The following is a 27,638-nucleotide window of genomic DNA, read 5'->3' as shown; positions in this document are numbered from 1 at the left end:
GTGATGTGATCACCTTTTGGGACCTTCTGACAAGCAAAATCAATGGGGAAGCCAGAGTCAGTTAACAACCATGTTACTAACTTAAAACAACCGCAGTGATTCACTTAACATCTGTGGCAAGAAAGGTTGTAAAATGGGGCACAACTCACTTAACTGTCTCGCTTAGCAACATAAATTTTGGGCTGAGTTGTTATTGTAAGTCAAGGACTATCGGTATGCCTCCAGGCATAATTAATGCGGAGGCGATTTGTAATTCAGCAACCTCCAGAAGATTTCAAGAGCCCTCACCCTTACTGGGGTTCTTTACATCTAAATTCTCCAAAATGGAGCATGAGTCATAAAAGTTCCTTGGAACAGGTTTATCTTCAGGCAGTGGAAGAGTCATCCATGGGGAATGTTCCCATCAGCAGGATGACCAAGCTTTCCTTGGCGTCTCCACAAAAAAATGTGAGTAATATCTCTGCCCATGTCTCGGCACCCACTTGCCTTTTGCCTCTCCAGCAGGCATCTGTTGTGTGCTCACCCAAATATTCCTTGTTTACTCAAAGTTTGAATATATAGATATGACCGTTGCAAAGATATTAGCCGCCTGCTCGCTTCCACTTCATCTCCTGCATAAGTAATACATTGGCAGAGCCTTTGCCATTTGTCAGCCAGCAGTCAGCGAACACATTTGCTCGTCAATCTAATTTTAACCTTTTCTCGCACAAGCCTTTGCAAAACAACCAGCCGTTCTGTCGTTCCCCGCTCTTTGTTCTTTATGTAGTCTTATTTTTATTTATTTTATTAATCTTTCATTTAATATGCTTCATTACATGCCGTCCTGCTAAGCCAAAAACTAAAACATTCCATTGAAATTTTCTTTCGCCCTCTGTAGACTAACATCCCCCAAAAGTTAGGAATTGGCTTCTTTCTACACTAAGGAAAAATGAAATGCCTAGCAAACACAGTTTGAGGATGGATGGAGCTAATATCTCTTGGCACTCTCCTCCCTACCCTGAAAAGTAAGTACTATTATAGATGTACCGAACTTGTGGCACAGGTGGCTGAATGCATGTTGTTCTTGACAGTAGTGTTTTTTCTGCAGGATCAGTAGGGATGAATCTAGCAATGCATTTATTAGTAATCCCATTGTGGTTTATTTTAGTCCATAGGAGATCCTGGACATTACTGAAAAGTATGGAAGACGGCCCAGTCTAACAGTGGAATCAAAATCAACAGATAGATTTATCCTTGATATTACTGCCCTTTGCCAGAGAATATGCCACCCTGAGACATGGTGCTTCTATGAATGAGTTCTTTAAGAGCTTTGACCATTTAATTATAGTTTGGGGCTTAATGCCATGAATTCCATAGGCTGCTGAGGAGTGATGATAATTTGGCAGTGACCGGAGTCTTTAATCCCTATTACAGGTAGTTCTTGATTTATGAAACCACAGTTGGAAGCAGAATTTCTATTGCTAAGTTGTTAAGTGAGTTGTGCCTGATTTTACAACCTTTTTTTGGCCATGGCTGTTAAGCAAATCACTGTGGTTGTTAAGTGAATCATTAAGCAAATCCAGCTTTCCCCATTGACTTTGCTTATTGGAAGCCAGCTGAAAACATCATAGTGGCAATCATATGACCCCGGGATATTGCAATCATTGTAAATACATACTGGTTACCAAGCCTCCAAATTCTGCTCAGGCGACAGTCATAGATGAGAGGACTGATTGTAAGTTACTTTTTTCAGTGCCATTGTAACTTCAGATGGTTATTAAATGAATGGCTGTAAATCAAGGATTACCCGATCTGTTTAACCTTGATTGTCAAGACTGATTTAATGAAATAATGTTTTTGTTTAAAAAAAATTAAGTAGTATTATGATAGGATTAAAAAAAAAGATGTGCCCATTTCTAATTGGCATTGCTGGACATTAAGCATCTGTGTCAGCCAATGATTCAGTTCTGTCTCACTCGATTGTTATTCAAATCCATTTGAGAATTTTGGAACACTTCTATATTCTATTAAGCACTTTTCATTTATTATTTACATTTTCACATGTATTATTTACAAACTGCTTTAAAACAGTATTGGGATTATCAACAAGGTCAGTTCCCTGAAAAATGTCCTCTAACCTCAAGCTTTAGAGCACTCCACAAGGGTTTGTTATAACAACAACAAAAGCCCACTGCACAGTCAAAAGGTTCATATTTCATAGTCTGATGTTCAAGATTATGTGGCCTTTGAAAGGTTATCGAATAATTCAACCAAGTGTGTGGCAATAAAGCTCTCATGTTGTCTGGGGATAGATTCCCTTTTTAGATAGTAAATTATTTCAGAAAGTGCCATATCAAGGCCCAACATCTACCACACATTTGAGATCAATGGAAGCAATGATAGACACAGGCAGGCTGTAGGCCAATCAGTCCAGTTTGAAAATAATGTGATTTCCAGATCCAAAGGGACCTGATAGTCCCTTTCTCCAGTCTTTCTCCCAATCAGTCAAACCAGCAGCTTAATTTGTTGGGTGACTGGTAAACTATTAACCTAATTCTCTTTCTTTGCTTTTATTGTTAAAAAAAAACTGGGAACAAATTAGGCATGTCCATCCACTGCAGACGTACTGCAAAATCCAACAGCCATTTGGCTAAAATAAAATAAAAAGTTACTTGATAGCAAGAAGAGCGACATAAATAAATAAAATGAAAATACATATATTTCAATTTCAGCTAGTTTTATTACACCATTTCGCTGAGCGAAATTAATGGAAGTGCTTAGTTTGTGAAATTCACATCTCAAATTCAACATTTGTTTATTTATTTACCCTTTAATCAATTATATATGGCCACCTATCTCACGAAAAGTGACTGGGGGCATACAACAATTTGTGATATGTGTTCTCTGTCTTTCAAACAGATGCAAAAAGCCCTAATACAAGGCTGGAAGAGAGAGGTGGATATGTGGGAATTATTACTACATTTAATTTATATTTTCCCCAGCTTGATTATTACAACTGTTGAAGTGTTATTTTTTCCTTGTAAAATGAAGATTGTATTACCAATCCTAAACTTACTTGATATGCATGAAAGATAACATCCAGACCTACTGGTATGAATTAAAATTGTTACAATGGTATGTTTGAGTAGGTTTTCTGGAATTTGCCAGTTAATTAGAATCTGTGATCTATCTGTCAAAGAGTTCAAGGCCAAGATGAGTTTGCTTGAAAGCTTATTAAACAGCAATATTAAGAGAGGAAAATGAGTCTCTTGTTTGTGTATTACCTGTTACACTGATGTATTCAGGTTTTTTTTTTTATTATTTCCACAGCAGTGTGTTAAATTTCAATCAGGGCAATTTCACTGCATATTATTCACCAGCTTTTTCTGAGCCTTATGTAAGGAAAATATTATTGTACTTACCTGCAAATAATAATATGTTTCTCCTCAAGTAATTTATCTCTAAATTGAAAGGCTATCTTGGATACTCCTAGGACATACTGTAGCTAAGGAGCAGATAGATGTTTCTGTAATTTTCCTGGGGCAGGAGGGTGTTCTTAAGCTCAATAATAACTTCCTTGGGGGTAATTGCAGTTGTTGCATTTTGTGACCTCTTGTAATTTACATTTGTGACACCTCTTGGTGGCTTTTTGAGCAGAATTTGGCAATCTTTCAGTAACAGACTGTTTCCATTTTTACATTTTTATTTTAAATTAGAAGTGGAGATAAGGTTCAGAGCAGCGTGGTTACTCCTGCTGTATTTCAGTTCTTTTCTGATTGCCTAGAGTACATAGGTTTGTCCATTTGTGTGAATATCCAATATTATCATTTTTCTCCCATATTTCTTCTGAACTTTGAGTTTAGAGCATTAGTTTCACTACAGTTCTTTGGGATTTTCCCTTCCCTTCTAGTTTTGGGAACTGTATCCTGCAAGGGATAACAGCAGTAGGCTAACAGTTAAGGCAACAACCCAGACAATAGATGGAACCAGGATAGTGCCCAGTCAGAGGAGGTTTGGTTAAAGAAAACTGCAGTTGTTACAATGGAAATAGGGGGTGCCCATAACTACTATAACAGTGGTACTTCCTTTTGTATTTGTCTTACACTAGGATCTTCCACACCTCTTTATAGTAAGGGATGCCCTGTGATTTGTGGACAATCAGAGCTACATTGGAGCAGGGGCAGAACAGTGTTTCTGCAATGTATTCAAAGAGAGGGATTGATATTAGAAATAAGGGGCAATTCATCTTCCAGAGGGAACCCATAAAATAATCTTCTTGAGTGGATAGGCAACAGAAGCAACTAAGGAACTTCTTTCCAAGTCATCCTCTTCTTATCTCTGAGATATTGGAAGTCTGTATTGATTCAGTAATCTCTACGATGGTCAGATTCCTTCAGAGGCAGTGTTGGGATTCAAATATGTGAATAACCGGTTCTCTATGTGGATGCCGCTTCCAGAAGTCCATTCTGGGCCTGGGCAACAAAAAACTAGGTAACGGTTCTGCCGAAGTGGTGTGAATTGGCGGAATCCCACCACTGTTCAGAGGTCCAAGATGGTGGCAGCGTAGGAAGCAGTAACAGATCACAGGGAGAGAAGTAACCAAACTAAGTAGGAAGGTACTAGGAGAGGGAAGGAAAAAGAGGGAAAAGAAGCAGAAAGTTAGATAAGGAAGATAGAAAGGATAAAGGAAAAGAAAAAATTGGGGCAAGGAGAAAAACACCAGCAAACAGAAGTGCAGCGAATGAATGGCTGCACATGGAGTCAGAGGCAGCTGGCAACAGAGAATGAGGGAGCCAGCTCCGGAGCACAGCTGAGCAGCCCAACGCAGGAAAAAAAAGGCAAAGGAGAGCAGTGAACCGGCATCTGAACAGCAGTCAAAGAGGGAGACCATTGGAAGCAGCGAACAGGTGGGTCACAGCATTTATTCAGCAATTGAATAATCAAGACAGCCCAGCTTGAGGGGGCAGCCAGGCAGGCCAACCCAGGGCCCAGAAAAGCAGAGACAGCCTTCATCCTACTCCTACAGCCCTCTTCCTGCCTCCTTCCAGCCCCGCAGCCCTCCCCAGTGGAGACTTGCCCCAGGTGGAGGACTGGATCTGCAGCCCCCTCCCCTGCCCCTGCTAGCCTGGCCTGGCAGAGGACAAAAGACCTACAGCAATCCTTCGGCTGTGAGGAATTGGAGGCAGCAAAACCTGAGGGTGGAGGAGAAACACAGCAGCAGCAACAGAGGGACTTCGAGCCAGAGAGCTCTCTGATTTCTCAAGCTGAGTGGCCGGCTGAGAGGAACAGACCAAACAGAGCAACTGAACTGAACGGAGGCCTGACCAGAGCAGAGATGAGCACCGAAGGACAGAAGAGAGCTGACAGAGAAAACAACAAGAGGCCGGAGCAGCAAGCAACAGAAGTGAACAAGTTTGAGGTCCCAAAAGGAAGGGAGGGAAGACCCCCAGTAAAAAACAAAAAGGAATTGGAGTTTAAAAACTTTAAAAAAAAAATAGAGGGAAGAAAAGGATAAATAAAACTAATATAATAGTAAGAAGATTAAATAAATAACAAGGTAGCACAAAGGCAGAAAAAAGAATAGAAAAATAGGCATAATTACCCAGAACAGAGAAGCTAGACACACTAATAGCAAAGCACATCCACCAACCAAAAAGAGGGATTTTCAAACAACAAACTCATGGAACAGGTGACTGATACTATTGTGGTATGCAATACATGTTCCACCTATGCGCTCATGCCACAAAAACACCCAAACTATACATGCATTAAATGCAAATTATGTGAACTACTACAGGAAAAAGTTAGGAACTTAGAGACAACTCTAGCCAAACCCCAACGTACCGAAAGAAAGCTCTGCCCAGACTGAACCAAATAATGAACAAATAACTCCCAGAGGATTTGACCCTACTGATAAGCCCTTGGAGGAAGACAAATGGAGGCATATCACACATAGAAGGAAACACAATACTAAAAGAAAGAAACAGCATGCAACAGACAAACCCCTTCTGCCCAATCCTACCCAACCAGAATAAAACTGAGTAATCAATTTCTCTCCTTAGATGGAAACATGCAGACTCACAACCCCCCCCCCTCAAAGAAAACATGCAGACACCTAGCCAAGAAACAACTTCAAATACCCCTAAAAAAGTCACCTCAAATATCCCTTAAAAAGCCACATCAACAAACACATCTGAGATAAACAGAAAGGTACCCCAGACTGCAGCCCCCCCCCAAAAGGAAGGTGAGTGTTGATAATTGGAGATTGTATCCTCAAAGGAACAGAATCATCCATCTGCAGACCAGACATACAATCCAGGGAGGTATGTTGTCTCCCTGGAGCAAAAATCAAAGATGTGGCTGAGAACCTAACCAAAATAATTAGACCTACAGATTACTACCCCTTCCTCCTCCACCACAATGGGACAAATGACACAACAAAAACCTGAGTACAATAGTGAGAGATTACAAACAACTAGGCAATAAAGTTAAGAAGCTAGGAGCACAAGTAATGTTCTCATCAGTACTCCCAATGAAAGGCCAACACCCATTGAGGGAAAAAAAGAATTTTAGAAATAAACCATTGGCTAAAGAGTTGGTGTCGCCAAGAAAACTTTGGTTTCCTGGATCATGGACTGCATTTCTTACGCAAAAGACTCTTGGCAAGTGATGGGCTGCATCTCATGAAAACAGACAAAAATGTATTTGGAAAAAGACTGGCCCAACTAATCAGGAGGGCTTTAAACTAAAACTGATGGGGAAGGGTGACCAATCTCTAGAATCTCTAGAACCCAAAACCAATCACAAATCCCAAGAAAACAAATCAAATAATGAGGTAGGCAATGATGAGAAAAAAAGAAAAATTCAAACAATCAGGAGATGCAGGAAACATACCTATGGACAAGCATAAAAGTCTTAAATGCTTATATACAAATGCTCAAACCTGGGAAACAAACAGGGCTAATGAGAAGCAATAGTACATGAGGGAGGGTATGACATAGTTGGCATAACAGAAACCTGGTTGGACAAAACCCATAAATGGAATGGACGGATGGATACAAATTGTTCAAAAGAAACAAAAGTGACATTGCCATAGGTGTATATTACAGGCCATCCAACCAATCAGAAGAAAGAGATGAACTCTTTGCCAACCGGTTAACAAATCTATGTAGGAAACATACCACAATAGTAACAGGATACTTCAACTATCCAGTTATCAACTGGGAGACAAACTCTGCAGTGAGCTGGAGATCAAACAGATTCTTAACCAACCTAGCCAACTACTTTGTCACCCAAAAGGTGGAGGAGGGAACTAGACATAAAGCTATCCTGGACTTAATCCTTACAAATAGAGAAGAAGTGATAGAGCAAATTGAAATTGCTGGAACCTTGGGTGTAAGTGGCCACAACATACTGGAATTTAATATAATGCAAACACTAGCAATAGAAAACAATCCAACCAGTGTCTTAAACTTCAATAGAGCTGACTTTAACAAACTCAGAGAGAACCTAGGAAATATCCCATGGATGAAAACCCTGAAAAATGTGATCATAAAAACCCATATCAGCACAATACCATTGAGAAAGAAAAACAAGAAATTCAAGAAGAAATTAGCATGACTGCACAAATATCTCTCTGACAAACTAAAAGATAAAAAGGACAAAAACAAAAAAAATGGAAAGAGGGGCACATAACTAAGGCCAATTATTAACAGACAGCCAGAACATGCAAAGATAAAGTCAGGAAAGCAAAGGCTCAGAATGAACAAAGACTTGCAACAAAATCAAGGACAATAAAAAAGTTTCTTCCAACAGATTAACAACAAGAAAAAAGTTAAGGAAACTGTAGGCCCACTAAAGAGAGAAGATGACAAGGAAATAACAGGCAACAGGGAGAAAGTAGAGCTGCTTAACTCATTCTTTGCACCAGTCTTCACACAAAAAGAAACGATAGCCCAAGACACCAAAAAAACCAACTGCAAAAGACATAAACAAAAATTAAAATAAGCAAGAAAATGGTAAGTGAACACCTATCCAACCTTGACGAATATAAATCACCAGGACCTGACAGATTACATCCCAGAGTTCTGAAATTGCTGGCAGATATTATCTCAGAACCATTGCACCACATCTTTCATAAATCCTGGAGCACCGGGGAAGTATCTGAGGATTGGAAAAGGGTTGATATGGTTCTCATCTTCAAGAAAGGGAAAAAAACGGACCCAAAAAACTACAGACCAATCAGTTTAACATCAATATCTGTGAAGATCCTAGAAAAGATAATCAAAAAACAGATCTGCGAAAAAGTAGAAGCAAACAAAGTCATAACCAGTGGCCAGCATGGGTTTGTTAAAAACAGATCAAGCCAAACCAATCTTATTTCATTCTTTGATAAAGTGACTAAATTAGTAGACCAGCAAAATGCTGTGGACATAGTATACTTAGATTTCAGTAAGGCATTTGATAAAGTAGAGCACAATCTACTCCTTGGTAAGCTAGAAAAAGGTGGAATAGGCAACATAACCACCAGATGGATCTGTAGCTGGCTGACAAACCGTACTCAACGAGTAGTCCTCAATGGCACTATATCCACATGGAGAGAAGTAAGCAGTGGGGTATCACAAGGATCCATCTTAGTTCCAGTACTCTTCAACATCTTCATAAATGACTGAGATGAGGGAATTTAAGGGGAACTCATCAAATTTGCAGATGACACCAAACTGACAGGAGTAGCCAACACCCCAGAAGACAAACTTGGGATCCAAAAAGATCTAGACAAATTTGAACAATGGGCCCTATCCAACAAAATGAGTTTCAATGTGGAGAAAAGCAAAGTTTTACATTTGGGCAGGAAAAATCAAAAGTACAAATACAGATTGGGCGAGACCTGGCTTAAAAACAGTAACTGTGAGAGGGACCTTGGAGTCCTAGTGGACGATCACTTGACTATGAACAGCAGTGTGCAGCAGCAGCCAAAAAAGCTAATACAACCCTGGGTTGTATAAACAGAGGCATAGAATCAAGATCACCACTTTATAAAACCCTAGTAAGACCGCACCTAGAATACTGCAGCCAATTTTGGTCACCATATCACAAAAAAGATGTTGAGAGTTTGGAAAAAAATTCAGAGAAGAGCAACTAAGATGATCAAAGGCCTGGAGACTAAAACATACAAAGAATGGCTGTGGGACTTGGGTTTGGCTAGTCTAAAGAAAAGAATAAATAGGGGAGACATGATAGCAGTATTCCAGTATCTGAGGGGCTGCCATAAGGAAGAGTGGGTCCTGTTGTTCACCAGAGCACCAGAGGGAAGGACGAGAAACAATGGTTGGAAACTGATCAAAGAGAGAAGCAACCTGGAATTAAGGAGAAACTTCCTGACAGTGACGTCAATCAACCAGTGGAACAGCTTATCCCCAGAAATCCTGGGTGCTCCATCACTGGAGATTTTAAAGAAGAGATTAGACAATCTCCTGTCTGAGATGGTATAAATTCTCCTACATGTGCAGGGGGCTGGAGTAGAAGACCTCTAAGGTCCCTTCCAATTCTATTCTATTCTATTCTATTCTATTCTATTCTATTCTATTCTATTCATCCTCAGTTTAAGGGCATGCCTCCCAGTTTTAGTGGCAGACTGAGACGTGTCCCCCTGGCAAGAACATTTCTGAAATTCTCTCTGGGAAAAAGAGTTATCTCAGGATCTACCGGTTGTCTCTCTGAACCTATTGCACAGCAGCAGGAAGTGATTTTTTTCTACCTGTTATAGTTTAGGAGCTGCACCAAGGGAAAATTCTATATTTAGAAATTTTATTACAGTCCAGGAAGCTTCTGTCATGCCTTTCCTAGAGGATTTCTCATTTAAAGAAGAAGATATGCAGAATCAAATTCAGGGAAAGTCTGTAGACTTCCAGCCTCAAAAGGACAAGCGTATTGGCTGATACAGTACTGCAGAAAAGTGCTCTGTCTGAACAGAGATCTACAAGGACGAATATGCCATGCCTGCCAAAAATAGCAGATTTGTGAGACCTTACTGTCTTTGTAAGATTTCCATAGTTTCTACGTTATCCTTTTTCTTACAGTAGACAGTTATGTTCCATGTCTTTGTCTCTGTGGTTCAGAGTTCATCTTTTCATTCTGAACCTTCCTACTGTGACTGTGGACCATTTTTGATATCTGCTTGTACAACCATTTGTTTTGATGAACCAGACTGGACTCATGGCTGAAAGCAGTTCTTGCCTTGAGCCTCCTTTACTCTGAATTTTATCATGTCTCTTCTATGTAATTACTTAAATGCATTTTACCGCCAAATTTAGGTCATTCTATTTTTTTGTCCGTTATCTTCTTTTTTCTTTGGATGAAAAATCCTCCCGAACAGGGGTCATACTTCCTCTCAATCTTTTGTCCAATCGATGTTGATCTTTCAGTTCTCAGTGTCACTGATCCAGACAATGATTGTCCTTCCAACGCCAGCAGCCTTTCCAAAATTGCCACAGGGTAAAGAGTACGAGTCAGAGGAACCATTGGAAACTTCAGGGTTAGTTTTTACTTCTTACCCAGATGTTAGATTGGGGTTTAAGCCCCTGTGTTGCTAACAGAAAGTGTATGCTGAGCAAGTTTTGAGAATGAACATTATCTGCTGTTGGAAGTGAGACACCTGTCAGCGCTCTGACAATTGAGAAAACTGTAGCCATTTTACTTTTTGCTTTCATTGTGCTTCTTTCTGCTTTCTGGGATTTTAGATGTAGAAGCGGGGTAGGGGGGAATGTTTGAGTATTTTCAGTTAACCATAACAATTGCAGCTGTGTGTGAACTCAAGGCCAGTGTTAGATAAAGTTTTGACCTGCTGAGAAGTTGGGAGGAGAGCCTGCGTTTTAGATCAATTGGTGAATGTGATTTATGAAAGCCTTTCTGGGGTGGGAATTGCAACTTGTTACTTTGTATCTGAGGGAGGGAACTTTAGTCTTGGGTTCAACTATGTAAGTGCTGATATTTTGTTTCCTGAATAAAATGTTCTTTAAGGAAGAAATTTTTGCCTTGAAGTTCTTTTAATTGGTTTCATCTATCGGAACCATGACAACACCTATACAAGATCTTGTTATTTTCTCATTGGTAACAAGGTTTCAGAGATACATTACTCACTGTTTCAATTACAGTACTATGGTTTTGTGCAGGGAGCACAATATTGAGGGTGAGGTGGTGGTTTCCATCTATGTCCCAGCACTGAAATGTATTGAAAATCTACACTAAGTTCAAGAGAAGGAATTCAAATATTTGTTTCAGCATCTTTCCATCCATCTATCATCCTTGGCCAACAGCAGCTACATTCAAACCCAACTGATTGGGAAGATACAAAAATGAAAGAAAGCATTTCCAAAAAAGATAAACTCAATTGGAGTTAAATCATGCTGGTTTTTTTTTGCTTCATAGTACCAGTCTACACAAGGCAATCCAGCATCTGCCTTTAGTGTTACTGTAGGCAGATTATCTACCATTTACAAGTCCCTACCTATTGATATCAGCCAGGGCAAGAGGTTAGGAAATGGCACAGCAAGCCTTTAATTCTGCAGTCCAAGAGGAAGAAATCAGCTATAGCAGGTCCAAGCTGCTACAGCTGAAAGGGGCCAGGCGGGTGCACCTCAAACAAGGCTCATCCCATCTCTACTCATACAAAGATGGATGGGAATAAGGTTGTAATGATATGTGAGAATGACTCTGAGGAAAAAGGAGAAAAAATTATGCCTAGGAAACTATCAGATAAGAGGCTTAATGGACATGCCCTAATTCAGGCATGTCAAACTTGCGACGTCACGTGACATCGTGCGACGTATCGGGACTTTTTCCCCATTGCCAACAATGGGGTGGGTGCTGTTTCTCCATGATGCATCCAGCCCTCAGGCCGGCAGTTTAACATGCCTGTGGGCCTAATTGGTCAGATGGCGAAAAGTGGTGGCAGGAACTTTGTACCTTTGGACTTGCAAGTTTCTGTAAATGTAGCCTGGAATTAGCTCATCTAGTTATGTTTCCTGTCTGTTGTACCTGGGGAGGCTAGTAAAGGCTGTAGAAATGGGGTGAAGTAGGGAGCAGCTTTTCTCTTCTGCAGATCTGTGGGTGCCCATCTTTTAAAACTGGATTTCATGATTCTGTTCTGTCTTAGTTTTTCCCCCCTTGTCATTCTAATTTATCTTTATTTCTGCTAATGAACATTTATATTCAGTGTTCACCCATTGATTAATCTTTTGGCGTAAATATCTGTGCTGGAGAGATATGACCCTCTTATGTTTTCTTGAACTTTCTTTTATTGCCCTTTTATGGTGTCTTTTTCCTATTGCTTCTTTATTTTTTGCTCATTGTCTTCATTTAAAATTTCAAAATAGCATTCACTTTTCTCTGGATTTGTCTTCTTTTCATGCCTTAGTTTCATTGTTTATTACCAGCATTATTATTTCTTCTTCAAAAACATGGTACACATAATTTCATTTTTAAAAAACTCTCTTCCTTTTCTGGTTCACAGATTTCAGGGTTAGATATCTTGCAACTTCTTAATCTTTTTGCAACCCGCATAGTCCCCCAGATGATAGTGCCAAAATTTGGCTGCAAATCATCAGAAATCACTGGCATAATGTATTGCCAGATGCCGACAGGAAATTAAAGAGAAAAAGCCTGGCACACGGTTATTACTTCTTTACCACTACAGTCATAACAATTCTGTAAATGTTTTCTTGGATCTGTCTAGAAAATTTGTATTGTTAAGTATTCAAACACAATATCCCTGGATATTGCAAATATTAATTCTGCAAGCAGGGGCATCAGTAGAGAGATGTCAGTGGAACTTCCCCAATGATTCTGCTTGTTAGGAGTTTGCAAAATATGATGACATTACCCTATGGCAGGGGTAGGCAACCTTGGCTCTTTTATGGCTGGCTCAGGAATTCTGGGAGTTGAAGTTCATGAGTCATAAAAGACCCAAGGTTGCCTACCCCTGCCCTAGGACACTGAAGCCCTCCTAAACATGACCCAGTTGCCAAGCATCCGAATTTGCCAATGATCCATGATCACATAACCATGGGGATGCTGCAAAGGTTTTACGTGTGAAAAATAGTCATAAGTCACCTTTTCAAGTTTCTTTTTAACTTCAAACGGTCACTAAGTGAACGGTTGCAAGTTGAGAATTATCTGTACTGTATACATTGTAACATCACAATTCAAGCTCTTCTCATCTAGTACACAAGACTAAGAAGTGCACTATGCATTGCAATTTTGTGATTCCTGTTTTGCCCCACGCCCTCCTCTCCCCAATACCTCTAGACAGACAGCTTGGCCCTTGATTCTTTTTCTTTTTATGAAGTTTTAACAATTAAACCCTACTTTAATTGCTTTATTGTAATTAAATATTCAGTATATCCAAAGGCAAGCATTTAATTTTGTGTGCACAAGTACTACTTTGCTTGGCATCAGCTCTCACCTGGAGGAATTTTATTGTACCAATTCTTTTCCTAGGTTTTCCTAGTTCTGAACTTAGAGGTGTAAAGTTCACCTGAAAAAAAAGTTTAAATCAATAAATGATATTGAATTGTTAGACTCAGTTACCTGGGAATCATCAAACTCAGTGGGATGGTTTTTTTATTGGAAATTAATAGAGCTGTACATTTTTCAGCCATTGCCTACATGTTGGTATTTTGAGCACAAAATATACTCTTGCAAATAATGGAATGAATGCTTCACTATATCTAGGAGTCTGAGTGATAAAACTGGTAAGCTGCAGGAGTTCTGAATGGATGTGACAACACATCCCATTCAGGGATCAAACAGGGTGAACTAGAAGCAATAGTACACGAGAGCAGGTATGACATACTTGTCATTACGGAAACCTGGTGGGATGAAACCCATGACTGAAATGTACTGATGGATAGATACAAATTGTTCGAAAGAAACAGATCTACAAAAAGAGGAGGGGAAGTTGCATTATATATAAAAGAACACTACATATCTACAGAAATGCACATGATCAAAGAAAAAATTCCTCCAGAATGTATATGGGTCAATATAAAAGAGATAAAAAAATGACATTGCAATAGGTGTATATTACAGGTCACCCAACCAATCAGAAGAAATTGATAGACTTGCCTGGACATAAATGAAATAGCTGGGTAAATTATCCATGTATAACTTTACCCAATCAAAATATTTTAAATTTGGATCAGGGCTTTTCAACCAGTGGTTTGGGTACCACATGTGGTACACTGGCACCTGGCAGGTGGTACGCAACCATCCTAGAAAAGTGGTAGTGGGGGAGGGGAATGAGCTGAACTGGTGGCAGCACTGTACAAGCCTGAGCGAGAGATGGCTGGAGCTGCAGGGCTGTCAGGGTTCAGCGGAAGCGCCAGGATCAGTGCCGCTTTCCAACTGATCGACGTTTCTTCGAGGCTGTCAGGGCTCAGTGGAAGCACCAGGATCAGCGCCAGGCTCCAGCTGGAGCTTGGCGGTGATCCTGACACTTCTGCTGAGCCCAGAAGATGCACCAATCAGCTGGAATGTTGCAGCATCTCCGGGGTCTTGTGATTTACATTCAGATGCTTGGCAACTGATTCATATTTATGACGGTCACAGTGTCCCAGGGTCATATGAAGTGACCAAAACCTGCTGCAACCACCCAGCAGACGGGGGGAATAAAAACCAAATACCCCTCCACCCACCCCTGCTGCCAATCCTCAACAGAAATGCTCACAACAATGAAAACCTCGGACAGGAGGAAGAGCGCAGCCGGGGTATCTTGCTTGGCTGTGGCCGGGGGAAGGGGCACTTTTTTCAGTGCCATTGTAACTTCGAACAGTCACTAAGCGAACTGTTGTAAGTCGAGGACTACCTGTATTTCATCACTTTTTTCCTTTTTTTTATCATCAAGTTTTTGACACCTTGCTAGGCAATTGATGGTACTCGGATGTTGCCATATCCTAAAAATGGTACAATGGCTGAAAAGGTTGGAAAGCCCTGTACTAGATGCTCCTTCCTTCCTTCCTTCCTTCCTTCCTTCCTTCCTTCCTTCCTTCCTTCCTTCCTTCCTTCCTTCCTTCCTTCCTTCCTTCCTTCGAACATAGCCCGATGTTACTCTCTCCTCTTCCAGAATTCTAGACAGCATGATAACACTGGAATCTAAACAAGTAAAATGTAAAATCTAAGGAGGTGGAGATTTATTATTATTATGGAGACAAAGTTACATTCCTTGTCCACCTCCTTTCACCAGAGAATGCAATTCCAAGCTCTCTAGGATTCTGCCTATGTGTCTGCATTTTTATATCATAATCCTTGGAGTTGCAGTGCTTTAATACATGTCCCAAAAGTGGCAAAGAAAGATGTTGTCTACTTACTTACTTAAGAGTCATTGGATAAATATATTTTTTTTATCTGCTCAACATCACTAAACAAATGATGTTCATCAATTTGCACAGAAGAGAAGGGACTTGATAATGTAGAAGCAATAATGGTTTTTTGGTCAAAAGATTGTCTTTTGAACAGTGTTATATCTGACAAGCTGCACAATAAAATAACTGAATACACAGCAAAGGAAGGAATTAGTAGTGATAATAAAACCACGGAAACAAAAGATGGGAATATATTTATCTGTGATTCCTATCAGAAAACATTCTAGCAGTACTTTCATCATCTGTATTCTAATAAACAATTGTTCCAGAGGACCAGGACTTTTTTTCCTCATAGAACGCTCAGAACGGAGTTCCGGCACCTTTTTTGGATGGAACCTTGTAGGGTAGGCAAGGCGGGTTGCATGATGTGTGTGAGTTCAGGCACCTTTTTTTTTTTTTTTTTTTACAAAAAAAGCACTACAGAGGGCTGTATCATTGCTAGGAGAGATCAGCTTCTTTCATATTGGAATTGCATTCTTTGAGTCTGTTCTTTCTCTTTAAACATTTTTTTCATAGGAAGTGGAGCTTTGTGTGCAGTTTGAAATAAACTTTAACATTACCCTAGGTGTCACAGTTTACACAGTTTATAACATGCTGATAATGATCGGGAAAGATAATCTTCTCCAAATTTGCTGTCCTATGGGGTGCAAGCATTCAAAATGGAATAAAAGCCCGATTTCATGGTTAGCTAGTCAGTATCTGATTCTGGACTTTATCACTTTGCAGTGGTAAAGCTAATGCATTATATTCTTCCTACATATCCCAAACCTGGCTGTCAGGACCCCAAAACCCTCCTCTCTTTCCTTGGCCATATATTCTGCTTTTGGGGCCTGCCATTCTGTTGGGGGAGGGGAGAACTTGCATATGCTTGGGATAACTTTCTATATTCCCCTCCTCCCTCCATCCCATTGAGATAGGAATGTGCCTCTCTTTATCAGGGAGACGGTTGCAGAGAAAGGAAACTGGAGAAGACCTTGAGATGTGCGCCAACTGTGCCAGTTACCCGCTCATCAGACCACCTGTGGATTGGCTGGATTTCAAATGAACATTATGACTTTGGTGGGAGGAGGAATATTGCTTGCTTAACTATATTATTTGGCGGGCTTTTCCCCAGACCTTGCCTTGACTTCCCTACTGTCACTGACCCCTAATAAAAGTATCCTTTTGAGACAATGCCTGTTTCAAGAGTTCTGCTTTTTGGAGTGGTTAGTTGAAGTGGGACCTTACACTGGCTTTCTAGAAAATTGTCCAAAGTATACTTAGCAATCATTTCTTGCTTATCACTTTTTATCTATCATTAATGCTTCAAGGTACAACTCTTATTTAATTGGTAGTTTGTTCTTCATTATTACACAGATTGACACACAGGGACACACAGAGACACAGAGACACACCCAAAAAAACCCATCACGGATTCACACCATGCAATGGTGTCACATAAAATAGCTCCTGCTCTGTTTTATCACTTTTATTTATAATTTTTTGTTGTTGTTAATTGCAAAGTCGTGTCCGACCCATCACAACCCCATGGACAACATTCCTCCAGGCCTTCCTGTCCTCTACCTCTTCTGGAGTCCATTTAAGCTCACGCCTACTGCTTCAGTGACTCCATCCAGCCACCTCATTCTCTGTCGTCCCCTTCTTCTGTTGCCCTCAATCTTTTTCAGCATTAGGCCCTTCTCCAGTGAGTCTTTCCTTCTCATTAGGCGGCCAAAGTATTTGAGTTTCAACTTCAGGATCTGGCCTTCTAAAGAGCAGTCGGGGTTGATCTCTTCTAGGACTGACCAGTTTGAACGCCTTGCAGTCCAAGGGACTCGCAGGAGTCTTCTCCAGCACTCTAGTTCAAAGGCCTCAATTCTTTGTCCTCAGCCTTTCTTATGGTCCAACCTTTTTTATAATATATTTATTTATAATATCTGTTAGCAACTGCCCACGATCTGGCCAGCAACATAGAGTTGCAAAACAGCCAATGAAAGAACAAAGTATATAACATATATAACATCACAGTATATAACATCACAGAACTGAATGGAATAGTTTATGGTGAGGGAAATTGATTACCATTCTGGGATCATCACTAGCCCCATCTCCTACAGTTTTCAGAGAAGACACAAAGACTAATTGCTTTTTCCAAGCTTAAAAAGGTTGTCTTAAAATACTAGCTCTTGAAACAACTCAATATATCTTGGGGCATTTGGTAGCCTGATTTAGCTTGATGTCTGTCAATTCCAAAGAGGGAAGACACAAATGTCAGTAACATTTTTTTCAAGCAGAATTATAATGTCGTTCTTAGGCGACGGCTAAGGAAATTTGAGGAAATTAATGTAGTTTGTATTTTGATTGCACTAATATAAATTGTGATGAAATAAACCAAGACAGGAGCTCCATGCATAGGATCATCCATGCCAAATTTGAGTCAGATAGAGTAACAATTTGTTCAAAGAGAAAGGAATTTCTTAACAAAGCCTTTTTCTGAATAAAGCAAAGTTAATTTTGGAGAATTACACAGTAGCATAGAAATGTTCTCTTTTAACTCACTCCTTTTCCCATGAACTTAATCAAATACTAGACTAGGTTATGTAGCTAACACAGCTCATAAAACACTAAATGTAGTGGTTAAGGTACTGGCCTAGAAACCAGAAGACCGTGAGTTCTAGTTCCACCTTAGGCATGAAAAAATGGTGGGTGACTTTGGGTCAGTCACCCTCTCTCTCTCTCAACCAATCCATATCACAGGATTGTTGTTGAGTGGAAAGTAGGAGGAAGAAAGAACATTGGTTGTTCGGCGCCTTGTATATGAAAACAAAGGTGGGATAAAAATCCATTTTTTAAAAAAAGGCTGGTGGCAGCCTGGCAGAACCACATCTTGTACAACTGATAAAACCTCTTGTTCTCTCAGTCCTAATCTTTGCATCTCCCAGTTATTTTAACAGGAAAGATCAATGGCGGCCTGGTTGCCAAGCTGACTTTGATTTCAACCTAAATTTGACAGTGATTCTGAAATTCCCTGACCTTTCACCTCCCTGTGTGCCCAGCTGTGTGTGACTGCCATATTTTGCTTCTTTGTTACAACTGCTATGACAGTCCATTTTATGGCCTGTTCTGAAGTTTGGCTAAATTTAAGATATATCTCCTTAATTTGTGCAGAAGTAATTTCAAAAACCTCTATGTTATTATTCTAGCTGAGAGAATGAGGCTATTCAGAGGCTTATTTTATTTCTATTCGATAGCATAGTGCAGAGATGGCAAAACTTTGCCACTTTTGAGATGGGCATATCAAAAATTCAGAAAACACCTACATTGATTCTGATGGTGTGTCACACCCCCATCCCCAAATCCACCCTGAACAAAAGAAGCCTCTCTGACCCTTGTCTATGGCCTCTCCTCTCTGGAAGCTTTGTGAGAAAAGCCTGCAGGACCCCAAAATGGCATAGTGCGTCACCTTCAACACACATGTCATAGGTTTGCCATCACTGGCATAATGTATACCGTGATGGTAGATTTAAAATTGCCCCTTTTGGGGTCTTTCATGTGCCATCTATCCTGCTGTCTGCTTCCCTTTAACTCATCCTGCCCATAAAACTTTTTTCTAAATCATTAGTTTCAATCTTCATTCTTCAATATTGCACTGGATCTGTATACAAACTTGACTTTTTAAAAAAACTGTTGTTTCTCCATAATCGGCTAAAAATTGGCATCTCGTTTCAGATGTTTCTTTGTCCATCTCAGTGTAACAAAATTCCGAGAGCAGTATCCGAGAGTATACACAGAATGAGTCATTCATCAAAATATACAGGAGCTGAGAGAAGCATAGCTTAATATGGTAACACAGAAATCAATGCAAAACCATTTATTTATTTTACCTCCCATATGTTGAAGTATTTCTGATCAGGCATGGTTAGTGGCACAAATTACTTACAATGACCATCTTGTTAATAATGCAATCCAGATGGCAATGGATCTTGTCTGGATCTAAAGGCATGTTCTGCATAGGTGGAAATACCATCTGATTGGGGTCTTTGTTCCTGTGCCCCCATTTTGCATAGGTTGAATTCTGCTTCCAAAATAAACTGAACGGAGAAATTTTAAACTATGAACCAAAAGGATAACTTTTAAAAGGACCCATTTGGGGATATCATATTAAGTGAGGCTCTTATTCTTGAACTATAAAAAAAATCATTGAGATTTACTGCAAAGAAACAGCAAATAGAATTGAGTGGAAACTGAATTTTCAGGATTTTGAATAGCTACAGTATGCTCTCGGAAATGTTGTGACCAATTGGCTGAAGACATGAAAAAAAATAAGAGTGATTCAAAAACTGGAGGAAAAAAAGAGAGAAAATTCCCCACCTTCACACTGTTACTCTAAAACAATATCCCAGGGAACATTCCTCAGATTTCCTTTTCTTTGATTGACACAAATTTCCAAAGTCCTTCCCATCTTCTTATTTATATTCAAGCAAGACATTATCTCATCCTACAAAGATAAAAAAAAAATCCAAATCAACTGTAGAATTGATTTCCTCTGTCTCAGGGAGAGATTATGAAAGAACAACACAAATAGTCTTTCTCCTTTTCTTTTACTTTGGTAGCTGGCAGCCCACAAAGCAAGAATGAACTCATAGGGAATTCCAGACTCTTCCATGTGGAAGAGTGGAACCAAGATGTTCCAAAATAGGACTGTAGTAATGACCTGTTCATCATATTTGACTTGAACACTGGGCACTATCTAACAAATGAAATTCAATGGTGAAAAAAGCAAGGTTCTACATTTAGGCAAGAAAAACCAAATGCACAGGTATAGTATAGATAGTACCTTGCTCAATAGTAGTAACTGTGAGAGGGACCTGGAGTCCTAGTGGACAATCACCTAAATATGAGCCAGCAGTGTGCTGCAGCTGCCAAAAAAGCCAACACAGTGCTAGGCTGCATTAACAGAGGGATAGAATCAAGATCACATGAAGTGTTAATACCACTTTATAATGCCTTGGTAAGGCCACACTTGGAATACTGCATCCAGTTTTGGTCACCGCCATGTAAAAAAGATGTTGAGACTCTAGAAATGAGTACAGAGAAGAGCAACAAAGATGATTAGGGGAGGAAGCTAAAACATATAAGGAACGGATGCTGGAATTGGGTATGTCTAGTTTAATGAAGAGAAGGACGAGGGGGGGACATGATAGCAGTGTTCCAATATCTCAGGGGCTGCCACAAAAAAGAGGGAGTCAAGCTATTCTCCAAAGCGCCTGAAGGCAGGACAAGGAGCAACAGGTGGAAACTAACCAAAGAGAGAAGCAACCTAGAACTAAGGAAAAACTTCCTGACAGTTAGAACAATTAACCAGTGGAACAACTTGCCTCCAGAAGCGGTGAATGCTCCAACACTGGAGGTTTTTAAGAAGAGACTGGATAGCCATTTGTCCAAAATGATATAGAATTTCCTGCCTGAGCAGGGGGTTGGACTAGATGACCTCCAGGTCCCTTCCAACTTTGCTATTATTATTATCGATCATCACACAGTCAGCCAGATGTTCAGACTGGATTTGGCATTTTGTCTACCTATCGAGTCCTTACCCAGGACCTGGGATAGGCAGATGTGGATGTTTGATGGTATTACAGATATCGTCGCAGGATGGAAGCAGTTCCTAATAAGGCCGCCTTTTGCAATTGACTAATAGCGAATTTGTCAATGCCAATGGTGTTCAAGTGGTGCTCCAGTTGTTTTGGGATTGCACCCAAGGAGCCTATGACTATTGGTACTACCCTTGCTTGCTTTTGCCACAGTCTTTCTATTTCTATTTGTAGGTCTTTGTATTTTGTTATCTTCTCCAGTTCTTTGCTATTATTATTATTATTATTATTATTATTATTATTATATGGATCATCGCACAGTCAGCCAGATGTTCAGACTGGATTTGGCATTTTGTCTACCTATCGAGTCCTTACCCAGGACCTGGGATAGGCAGATGTGGATGTTTGATGGTATTACAGATATCGTCGCAGGATGGAAGCAGTTCCTAGTAAGGCCGCCTTTTGCAATTGACTAATAGCGAATTTGTCAATGCCAATGGTGTTCAAGTGGTGCTCCAGTTGTTTTGGGATTGCACCCAAGGAGCCTATGACTATTGGTACTACCCTTGCTTGCTTTTGCCACAGTCTTTCTATTTCTATTTGTAGGTCTTTGTATTTTGTTATCTTCTCCAGTTCTTTCTCTTCTATTCTGCTGTCTCCAGGCACTGCCACGTCCACTATCCAGACTTTTTTGTCTTTCTTATCGACAATTGTTAAGTCTGGGGTGTTATGTTGCAGGTGCTTGTCTGTTTGAATTCTGAAGTCCCAGAGCAGTTTAATTTTATCATTTTCTATGACTTTCTCTATTTTATGATCCCACCAGTTTTTGCTTACAGGCAAATGATATTTTTTGCAGATCTTCCAATGCACCATTGTTGCTACTTTGTCATGCCGCTGCTTGTAATCAGTCTGTGCAATCTTCTTGCAACAGCTTACCAAGTGGTCCACTGTTTCTTCAGCTTCTTTGCATAGGCGGCACTTACTGTCTGTTGCTGTCTTCTCAATTTTGACTTTGTATGCATTTGTCCTTAAGGCTTGGTCTTGTGCAGCCAGAATTAGTCCCTCGGTCTCTTTCTTCAATTTTCCTGCTCTTAGCCATTGCCAGGTTTTATTATTATCTGCTTTCCCAGCTATTTTTTTCATGTATTGGCCATGTAGTGCTTTGTCTTCCCATGCCTCTATTCTGTTCTTCATTTGGTCTTTCTTGTAGGCCAGTTTGGTCTCTCCAGTAGTTAGTAAGCCTTCCTGATATACTAATTTCAGTGCATCTTCATCATTGTTCTTCAGATATTCTTCCAAAGCCATTTTTTCTTCTTCAACCATCTGATGTACTTGTAGCATTCCACGCCCACCTATTTGCCTTGGTAGATAAAGTCTATCAATGTCACTGCGTGGATGAAGGGCATGATTCATTGTCATTATTTTTCTGGTCTGCCTATCCATTGCTTTTAGTTCTGCTTGAGTCCAGTCCACTATTCCAGCTGTGTACCTAATGACTGGGATTGCCCAGGTGTTGATTGCCTTTATGGTATTTCCTCCATTGAGTTTGGACTTTAAGATCTTCTTCACTCTCTTGATGTATTCACTTCTAATCTTTTTCTTGACTAATAATAATAATAATTATTATTATTATTACTATTATCGATCATCGCACAGTCAGCCAGATGTTCAGACTGGATTTGGCATTTTGTCTACCTATCGAGTCCTTACCCAGGACCTGGGATAGGCAGATGTGGATGTTTGATGGTATTACAGATATCGTCGCAGGATGGAAGCAGTTCCTAATAAGGCTGCCTTTTGCAATTGACTAATAGCGAATTTGTCAATGCCAATGGTGTTCAAGTGGTGCTCCAGTTGTTTTGGGATTGCACCCAAGGAGCCTATGACTATTGGTACTACCCTTGCTTGCTTTTGCCACAGTCTTTCTATTTCTATTTGTAGGTCTTTGTATTTTGTTATCTTCTCCAGTTTTTCTCTTCTATTCTGCTATCTCCAGGCACTGCCACATCCACTATCCAGACTTTTTTGTCTTTCTTATCGACAATTGTTAAGTCTGGGGTGTTATGTTGCAGGTGCTTGTCTGTTTGAATTCTGAAGTCCCAGAGCAGTTTAATTTTATCATTTTCTATGACTTTCTCTATTTTATGATCCCACCAGTTTTTGCTTACAGGCAAATGATATTTTTTGCAGATCTTCCAATGCACCATTGTTGCTACTTTGTCATGCCGCTGCTTGTAATCTGTGCAATCTTCTTGCAACAGCTTACCAAGTGGTCCACTGTTTCTTCAGCTTCTTTGCATAGGCGGCACTTACTGTCTGTTGCTGTCTTCTCAATTTTGACTTTGTATGCATTTGTCCTTAAGGCTTGGTCTTGTGCAGCCAGAATTAGTCCCTCGGTCTCTTTCTTCAATTTTCCTGCTCTTAGCCATTGCCAGGTTTTATTATTATCTGCTTTCCCAGCTATTTTTTTCATGTATTGGCCATGTAGTGCTTTGTCTTCCCATGCCTCTATTCTGTTCTTCATTTGGTCTTTCTTGTAGGCCAGTTTGGTCTCTCCAGTAGTTAGTAAGCCTTCCTGATATACTAATTTCAGTGCATCTTCATCATTGTTCTTCAGATATTCTTCCAAAGCCATTTTTTCTTCTTCAACCATCTGATGTACTTGTAGCATTCCACGCCCACCTATTTGCCTTGGTAGATAAAGTCTATCAATGTCACTGCGTGGATGAAGGGCATGATTCATTGTCATTATTTTTCTGGTCTGCCTATCCATTGCTTTTAGTTCTGCTTGAGTCCAGTCCACTATTCCAGCTGTGTACCTAATGACTGGGATTGCCCAGGTGTTGATTGCCTTTATGGTATTTCCTCCATTGAGTTTGGATTTTAAGATCTTCTTCACTCTCTTGATGTATTCACCTCTAATCTTTTTCTTGACTTCAGTGTGCTTGATGTTGTCAGCTTGAAGGATACCCAAGTATTTGTAGTACTCTTCCTCATCCAGACTCTTAATGTTATTTTCGTGGGGCATCTTGATTCCTTCAGTTTTCATTATTTTTCCTTGTTTGATAGTAAGTGTGGCACATTTGTCCAAGCCAAACTCCATTACAATATCTTGGCTATATATACGGACAGTGTTGAGCAGCGATTCTATTTCAGATGATGTTTTTCCATACAGCTTCAGATCATCCATATAAAGGAGGTGGGATAGTCTGGCAGATGTTTTTGATGTTTGATAGCCATGTCCTGAGTTATTCAGTATTGTTGACAGAGGAAACAGTGCAATAACAAATAGTAATGGTGATAATGAATCTCCTTGAAATATTCCTCTCTTGATATTAACCTCTCCCAGCCTCTCACCATTGATCTGCAACTGTGTCTTCCATTGTGCCATCGATCTTTGCACAAATTTTCTGATGTTTCTACTGACTCCTGTTATTTCTAGGCACTTTATTATCCAATCATGTGGCAGAGAGTCAAATGCCTTTTTGTAGTCAATCCATGCCACATTCAGGTTGGTCTTCCTTCTCTTGCAGTTTTCCAAGATCATTTTGTCTATTAGGAGTTGATCTTTTGTTCCTCTGCTATTGGGGCGGTTTCCTTTCTGCTCAGGTGGAAAGAGATTGTTTTCAACTAGATGCTGTTGTACTGCATCAGCTACTACACCAGTTAGTAATTTGAAAGTTGTTGGTAAGCAGGTAATTGGCCTGTAGTTACCTGGTGTTGCCCCTTTTGCTGGATTTTTCATTATTAGGTAGGTTTTCCCAGTTGTTAGCCACTTTTCAATTTCTCCTCCTTGTAGTATATTGTTGAACTGCTTGGCAATGAGTGGGTGTATAACAGTTAGATGTTTCAACCAAAACCCATGCAGTTCATCTTCACCTGGTGCTGACCAATTTTTGATTTTCTTTGCTCTTTTTTCTACCATTTTTGTTGTTATTACTAGTTCTTTCATTTCAACTTCTGTTTTATTTGCATCCACCTCTTTTAACCAAGCCGCATCCTTGTTGTATTTCTTTGGGTTATCCCATATCTGCTTCCAGAACTGCACTGTTTCTTCCTTGTCAGGTACTGACTGATTCCTTGCAGTTTCTCCATTGATGGATTGGTAGAAACGTTTCTGATTGGATTGAAATTGGAGGTTCTGCCTATAGTTTGCAATTCGAGCTTCATATCTACTGATTTTCCTGGCTATAGCTGTTATTTGTTGCTTTATTATTTCCAGTGCTTCCTTGATCTTCCTTGTTTCTAAGTGGTATTTCTTGATTAGGTATTCTTTGGTCTTCTTGTTCTTCAGCTTCTTTTCTTTCATCTGTTCTAGCTTGCTTGCATGTGATCTTAACTTGCTGATCTTATTTTCTATCTTCCATTTTTCTGGTGCACTGTTTGTTTGTTTTTCTTCTTTGTTGATTTTGCATCCCAGGTATTCTGTTATAACTGCAGCTGTGCTGTACATTAGTTGGTTTGTTTCTTGCAATGAATTGGTGCTTATACTTGATATTGCAATATTTGCATCTTTTAATGCTTGTGCTAGCTGTTTCTTTGGAACAAGCTTCAATGCAGGTAGCCTTATTCTGTTGTTTTTGTGCTGTTCAAGATGCTCAGTTATTCTTTGTTTCAATTCTTTTATTTCTTTAGTTAGAGGGTTTTGTTCTTCCTGAGGTAGAGGTGCCTGGTTTCCAAATGAGAACAGTTGTATATCTCTGCTAGATTCCTTCACTGCCAACTCCCCCTGGTTTGCCTCTACATTCTGAATTACTTCTGGTAAGGCTTTGATTTCTTTGCCCTGGGTAAACCTTTGCAGTTCGTCCAATTCTGTTTCTGTGAATACTTTATTTCGTGTTATAAATCGGCGTTGATCTGCTAGTCTCTGTTCTGTTATTTCTGATTCTGGATGTTGTTCTTTCCAGAATTGGTGCATTCGTTTTAGATATCCTCGTCTTGTTGGACTTGATCTGTAGTAACAGATCATTATTTCTTTGTTTTCCATCACTGTGTATCTGCGACGGGTAAACACCTTTTCTTCCAGTAGTTCTGCAGCTGCTGGCCCTGGTTGCTCAGCCAACAGTCCTGAGTCCTGTAACCCATTTTTCACCAGATATCCAGGAACTCCAATATCTAGTGCGGACCTTGTTAACCCGGGCGACGTCCGAGCCGGTATGGCATTCTGAAATTTACGTCTCACCATATTTTTTATGGGAGAGACACTCTTTGTCTGACTCCTCTGATGAGACCTGTCCAGTATGGTTGAACCTCTGGCATAGCTCTCATCTTCCTCAGAGTACACAAGCCCCACATCATTTCAACCCAGCATGGAAGGGACCATTTAAGCAATAAAATACAATTCCCTGCTGAGGGCAGAAATCCAAGTTAAAGCATTCCAGACAGATGGTTAGCTTGAACACATCCCATTGAAGGGGGAACCCTCACTCCCATGTTAAATAAATAATTGTTATATTATGCTTATGTTTCAGAAGTGTTTTTTAAAACTCCACTTGAATTTTTATTCTGGTAATTTAAATCCACTCTGTGGATTTTGGATTTTGGAAGAAGAGAGAAAAGATATTGAATTCTTCTATGGGACATTCTTTCAAGTATCTGAAGAATGTAACCATCTCTCTTCTCAGTTAGTGGCTATTACATCAACATGTCAGAAGATAGTAGCCTCTGCACTTAACTGTTTGAGTTGCTGAGCTTTGAGGACCTAAGTAATATATGTCTCAGTACTTAAATACTCATATTAAATTATTAGCTAACAAAAACATTTCTGGGAATATTAAGAACATGATTAGGGTCATCTCAGTACTGTATTAACTCACATGCAACAAAAGTATAAACTATCATTTGTCTTCCATCAGAACTGACTCAGATGGCTAATACCTTGCTTGAACATAAATAAACTAAGTAGCTGTTTTATTTCATTTGTGTTGGCTATTCGAGCATTTAGTTCCTATTAATCAGGAAGAACATTACCTCGACAACTGGCTCTGATTTAATGGGTAGAATAGACTTTTAGGTATGACTGATTCAAAAGTGATGTTGAGATAGAGAAGCTAAAAAAAGACTACGTAAAGTGGGCCCGTGTTCACTGTCAGTGGCATCAACAATCTCTACAACCCACCAGGCCAGGAATCTGAAGATATCATGTTGGTGGTGAACATGGAGAGATATGATGGGAGTAGGCGAGAGGGGGGTTAAGCCTCTCTCAGAGAAGGCAACCTGGCAGCTAAAACTGGAGTCAGTCACTGGATTTGTCTATGCAGCAGTTAAATAATTCAGAGGAAAGGTGCTAAGGTGCTTGATACCTATTAAGATATAACAACCTTAGAAGAAACTCAAATAGAATTCATAAGAGCCTCACTTTCCTCAATCTGAGTCATACGTACTTCTTAATTTGAAAATGTGGTTCTGTAGAGATCCATACGAAAATCATCTGAAATATAGACTGAGCCCCTGAGCCAGGGGCTCAGTCTATTCTTGCAGACATACTTATTTGCTACCAATAGAAGAAAATATTTGTAGTTCAGGGTTGAACTGTGGGGTCCTTGGTTCTCTCTGAGCTTGGTTGTTTTCTTGTAAACAACAGTCTATAATCAAAGAACCACCAAGACTACTCCCACCAACACTGACTGGGCAAGCTACTAGTATATAAAATGAGAGCAAACTCCACTCC

General features: G+C 39.9%; 1 protein-coding gene across 1 annotated transcript in view; it reads left to right on the top strand.

The window, feature by feature from the left end:
• Positions 1–729: 729 nt before the first annotated feature.
• ITGB6 (integrin subunit beta 6) overlaps positions 730–27,638 on the top strand; it is a 105,740-nt gene continuing 78,831 nt past the window's right edge. The window contains exon 1 of the mRNA XM_039328379.1: positions 730–1,004. The gene's annotated coding sequence lies outside the window, so the exon portion shown is untranslated. The remainder of the gene's footprint in view (positions 1,005–27,638) is intronic.

The sequence above is a fragment of the Crotalus tigris genome, unplaced genomic scaffold (genome assembly GCF_016545835.1).
Source record: "Crotalus tigris isolate CLP2741 ecotype Arizona unplaced genomic scaffold, ASM1654583v1 scf7180000024376.1991246, whole genome shotgun sequence".
Lineage (NCBI taxonomy): Eukaryota > Metazoa > Chordata > Lepidosauria > Squamata > Viperidae > Crotalus > Crotalus tigris.
This window is presented reverse-complemented; position numbering and strand designations above follow the sequence as displayed.